We start from the raw sequence: 6,250 nt of genomic DNA, 5'->3' as shown, positions 1-6,250 counted from the left end.
CTCCATGCCCTATGATCATCCATCTCATCCTCGTCGGTTCCGTCAGCATCTCGGCTTGTCTCCATGCAACACGATCGTCTATCTCGGCCACGTGGGTCCCGCTATTACCTCGACGCTCCCGCTGTGCCTCTTCGTATAATTACAATATAATCATATGCATGTAAGCCCAACAATATATGAGAAAAAATAGAAACTCGCAGGCCTCAATAATAATAATAATAATAATGATCACATCACACTGTCCATGATCATCTGTCCACATCATATATTACATGTACATATGTTTATATAGGACTACTAGATAAACAATAATAGTTAATTAAACCTTTTAAAAAACTAATATTTTTTAGAAATTTGGGACATATAGAAATTTTTTAAATTATTAAGGGTATTTTGGTAATTTAAATAGAAAGGATAAAACCTAGAATTTTTAAAATTTTGAGGGGCAAAATTATCCTTTTGCACCCAAAACCTTATAGCCCCATGCCCCTCTATGTTACGGTATTCTAAGCTTAGGGTTAATTTCTTTAGGGGATCGACCTCCTTGAAACTCTATAGGGGTTCATTCCTCCAAGTAGCTGCTCAAAAGTTGCAGAAAAGATTCATCTATTGCTTGAGAAAGGAGGTTGAATACATGGTTATTTATAGGGTTTCTAAACCCCAACTCCTAATAGAACATCTACTCAAGACTCCTACTTCTAACCAACTCCTAATAGGACTCCTACTCAAGACTCTTATTCCTTAACAACTCCTAATACTTCTCTAAGAAACAAGCTCCCAACCTTAGCCGGCCTCTTCACCTCTTTAATAGGGATCGACTAGGTAGGTTTTACATGAATGCCCCTCTCGATTAGGACTCTCCTAGCTAGAGTCCTAACAAACTCGTCCTCTTCAAATTAGCCTTGTCTTCGAGGCTGACGATCCATGAATTCTAATAATTTGATCTTCAAGTCATCATAGTTCTCCCAAGTGAAACTTCTACTGGTAAGTTTGCCCATTGTATTAGTACTTCAGTAATAGATCATCGTCATCGAGTCAAGATTCGTCGATCAATAATGGCAATCGACTAGGTCTGAAGTTCTCCTTGGGTAGTTATATTTGGTAGATGGCTTTGAGCTATCTCGTTTTATCGCAGCTTGAGCTTTAAACATGACACATGGAATACTGGATGGATTCGGAAGCTAGCAGGTAAGTCCAATCTATATGCTACAACTTTGATGCGTAGGGTCTATAGAATCGAAGTGAAAGCTTCATAGGTGCTTTGGTCTGGATTGATGTTTGTTTATATGGCTGGAGCCATAGGAAGACCCAATCTCCTACTAAAAATTCTCTTTCACCTTTGTGTCGATCATATTGTTGTTTCATCCTTGCTTGAGCTATAGTGAGATTATCTTTTAGCAATATCAGCATTTTGTCTCTGTCTTGTAGTTCCCTGTCTATTTGTTCCACTTTAGAGGTGCCCAACATATATTTTGGGATCACAGGGGGAGGTCAGTTGTACAAAGCCTCATAGGGAGTATATTTTACGGATGAATGATAAGTTGTATTATACCACCATTCGACCCAGCGAAGCCACTTTGTCCACTCGTTTGGCCGGTCACTAGTGAAGCATCTAAGGTATGTCTCCAAGCACCTGTTCACCACTTCAGTCTAGCCATCGATAACTCAATGAAAGCACAAATGGAAGCATTGAAAATTAGAATTGAGAACCGGTTGCAAGAAATACTTAATGATTTCAAAAAAAGCCTACTGGAGAACCTCAGCAAATTTCAACAAGATGGGAGCTCAAGTTCTACATTGCACATATCTAGAAATACTAAAAAAAGGCCTCAAGATTGTGACATAATCTACTTATATATGAAGGTGGATGGACAACTCATCAAAATTTGTCAGACTTTTACAATGTTGGAATATCAGAGTAGGTTTGAAAGATTGTCAAATCAAGCTAGAGATTGGTCGGAACGATAACTTCTGGATACATTTATTGAAGGGCTTATTCCAGAGATCCGGTGTGAAGTTAAGGCTCGTCAACCCCGCACTATGATAGCTGCGATCTCATTCGCATATCTACATGAGAAAAAAATTAATAGGGAAAATCATGAAAATAGAAGTGACAACCACCAGATGATCAGTAAGCCACCCACCATATTTATTCCCAACCAAAGCCTTGACACCCGAGGACTAACCCAAGAAGAACTCAAGAAAAATTCAGCAATGGGTTTGTACTATGATGAAAAGTAGAGTATGGAGCACCAATGTAAACAAGGGCAATATATGATGATTGAACCAATTGGAGAGGAACCAAAAGCAGAAGAGTTGGACTCCGATCATGAAGGTATAAATTCTAATGAAGACGTTAAACCTACCATACATACAATGCATACATTAGCCAACTACTCTAACTCGCAAACTATAGAAGTTGCCGGAACTCTAGAGCATCAGCTTATTATAGTTTTGATTGATACTGGTAGCACTAACAATTTTATGGATAGTGAGACTATTGACCGATTGGCCCACCACATTAAAGACTATGATAGATTCGAAGTAAAGATCGTTGATGGATGGATTTTCACTTGTGATAGCAAAGGTTCAAAGGAAAAATTGATTATACAGGGCCAGAAGTTTCATGCAACGATGACTACACTGAAAGACCGACCTGTTGCTTACACTATCAAAAGTGGAGACCATACTTACTTGATCAACGGTTGTGATGCATTGTAGATAGTCTACGGCTAAACTGCTGAAAGAGAAGCTCCCCGAGATTGATGCTGCTCAGCCTTGAGGACAAGGCTGATTTGAAGAGGGAGGAACTGTTAGGACCCTTTTTCTGAGTTTTTGAATAATGTTTATTGAGTCTGTTTAGTCCAGTTGTTTATTGAGTCAGTTTGGTTCAGTTAGAGTCATGTAGAGGTTTATTTAATATTTATTTATTATTAGAGTCCAAGTCTTGATGGACTATGGGTGGAACTCTATAAATAGGGATATAACTACTTCTTTTCAGTTATCTATGAAAAATACTATTCTGTCTTTTGACAAACCCTAGGAGGTCGATCCCCTTAAAGCGATCAAGGAGGGCCGATCCCCTTGAAGTGATCATCCCTTTCTCTTCTTCTTTTTTATGATAAGACTTTAGGGTCTCATTTGATATCAGAGCAATGATAAAACCTTTAGGGTCTTATCAATGAGGTCGATCCCCTCGAAGTGATCAAGGAGGGCCGATCCCCTCGAAGTGATCAAGGAGGGCTGATCCCCTCGAAGCGATTATTATCATTCCCTTTTCCCCCTTTCTCCCACGATAAGACCTTAGGGTCTTATCAATTGGTATCAGAGCGACGATAAGACTTTAGGATCTTATCAATTGGTATCAAAGCCTTATCATTTCTTTCATTTCTTTTACGATAAGACTTTAGGGTCTTATCATTTTTTTTTATTTCTAAATAAGGATAACTAAATTGCAGCAGTAGTAAGATAGGAAACCATAAACTATTGTAATTTACAAGGAGTTCAAAGAATGATCTGTGGTGATAGAGATGACGGCGGAATTCGGCGTTGATCTTTTAAGCAATTGTGGGAATTGTTTTGGGCGACTGTGGAGGGCTGATAGATGGCTAGATTTTTGAATAAGGATAACTAAATTTCAACAACAATAAGATAGAAAACCAGAACATATTACAATTCACGGAGAGATCAAAGGTTGATCCATAGTGGTGGAGATGATAGCGGAATTCGGCGACGATCTTTTAAGCAATTGTGGGAACTGCTTTAGGTGGCTGTGGAGGGCTGATGGATGGCTATGGAGGGGCAACAAGACTCCAAGAACGCTACTCTAATACTAAGTGTTAGAACTCTTATAGATTCTAAGCTTGGATTGATCTCTTTAGGAGATCGGCCTCCTTGGAACTCTATAGGGGTTCCTTCCACCAAGTTGTCACGGACAAACTTCGAAACAGGATGTTTGATGTAATACTTATGTATGTCTGTGTCTTTTGGTATGTTCATGCTTTTTACAGCATGTAGAGGGACGGCCGAAGGCTTAATAGTCCCATTTTAGTTAGGTTGGTGGCCGCTTTAGGCTTGTAAATAAAGGTTGTGTCATGTGAACACGTATGAGAGATTTTTGATCTATAATGGACCATTTTTACCCTTTGTTGTGCAACTCTTCAGAGCTTGTAAAGTCTGTTTGTAATTTGCATTGTCTATAAAGTGTTTTCAGAGATGTTTGCTTATGGATCCCGAGTGAGGCGTTTTCTCTATCTCGTTCTCTCTTTTGTGGGTCCTAAGGGACCATGGAAGGCTTCGGGGAGGCTGACCTTTACGTACGGACACGCAAGGGTGCCGCACAACTTAGGCAAAACCAGCTAAGTCCATGACAAATGGTATCAGAGCAGGACAAGCACTCATAGAAACACTTAGCATGCAAACGTGGGGGGGCCTAGCGGGGCTGCGTTGAGGGCAGTCAGCACACGCGCGACCGTTTAGGGGGAAAATGGGCATGGATATGTAGGGAAAAAGGAGTCGCTCAGAGGAGCGGGCATCTGAGATTGGCATTCAGAGGAATGGCCAACCCTTCGTGCAAGAGGCACCACGAGAATAGACAAGCTTGAAAGAATGCGGAGCGCACAAAGGTTGGGATGGTTGAGTTTGACTAATGCTGTGATCACGGTTTACAAAACTTAGATAAATACCTAAAGCATTGGATTCAAATCTAATAATGTATCCTTTATCACACAATTGACTAATGCTTAAGAGATTATGCTTTAAGCCATCAACCAATAACACATCTTCAATGATTTTCAGGGGCTAAATGGGTTGTTCAATCCGGCCCAATTCAGCCCTGTTAAGGGCCTAGTTGGCCCCTAATCAAGTTAGTGGGATTACCTCCCAATTCTAGCTTAATCTACTATCTAGCTACGACTCAACGTTGACAACCATACTTGATGGTGCTCAAGGCAAGCGAGGTGCTTGGTAAAAGATGAGACCATCCAAGGTGGAATGAGTTGCTCAGCGATCGAAAGAGTTGTGCAAAGCTCACAAAGGTGAGGGGAATTGCTAACTCAAAGAATTCAGTACTCATGCATGGGCTTATATGCGGACGATGGAATGTTTGCCACTATCCTAAGGCGATCGAAACTCGGCGCCATGGAGCATTAAAACTTTCTCTTCGGCATGTGAAGGATACATCCGTAGGAGGCTAAAGTGTGCAACGAGTTCAGCATATTGCTAGGCCTTGAGTGGTGTAGCGGGGGTTGTATTGACGTGGAGTCATAATCTAGCAAGTGCGTTTGCAAGAGGCAGATAAAATGCACAGTTTGTTCAGCAAATCAGAGTGATCCAAGGGGATGGTGGTCTCTGAAATGAAGAGAGATGTTGTTCCAACGGGATAGTTATCCAAGAGGGATAAATCCCGGCTCTCCAGAGGGAGAATCATGTGGGACGGACCACACATGTTGAGGAGGAGTACCTCAACAAATAACAACTCTACAAAGCTAAATAGACCGAGCAAGCGGCGAGGAGTCGTCGCATGATCTCGCTTGAGAGAATGCATTGGTGGATGCATTACGAGATCAAGTGGGGGAGCGACCCAAAGCAACACAAATGAAGGCATACTTGAAGTCGATATAGAGATCGGACTCAAGAGAGGGCTGACCCGTGGAATGGTGGGCGCGAGGTCCACCATCAACTTAATGTAAAAACGAGGAGCGGAGTAACTTGGCGAAGTACCCAAGCTGCATGAAGGGAGCCAATATAGAAGATGGAACATGGAGCGGAGGCATAGTGCTTTCCTTGGACAGAGGTCAAGGACATAAACTCTTGCATAGGTAAGAGTAGGATCATGTTGTTCCATAGGTCATTCATTCTGACAGAGCGGACTCATCTTGCATGGTGCCAAAGACGAAGGGAGCTTCTGGGCACATGCACCTTATCTCGGAGGACCATTTGATAGAGGAACTAAGGCGACTCAATTTACGGAGGCGAAGTTGAGTTCAGAAGGCCTTAGCACGAGGTAAGAGGATGTAGAGGCGGGTACTCTTGAAGAATATGCCACAGTATTGCCATTCAAGTTGCTATGAAGGAAGCGGTGCATAGCGAAGATTATGCTAGTAGGGGTAGAGGCCCAGGATCCAGACAATAGTGCACTAATTGCAACGAAGTCGGGGGACTTCGGGAGCTACTCGGCGACGGACTGTCCTAGAGCGATGCTTCATCTAGGTGTGACCCAAGAGTGGGTGGATGAAGATCGATTGCCAAA

This window comes from Musa acuminata, chromosome BXJ1-9 (assembly GCF_036884655.1).
Source record: "Musa acuminata AAA Group cultivar baxijiao chromosome BXJ1-9, Cavendish_Baxijiao_AAA, whole genome shotgun sequence".
NCBI lineage: Eukaryota > Viridiplantae > Streptophyta > Magnoliopsida > Zingiberales > Musaceae > Musa > Musa acuminata.
This window is presented reverse-complemented; position numbering follows the sequence as displayed.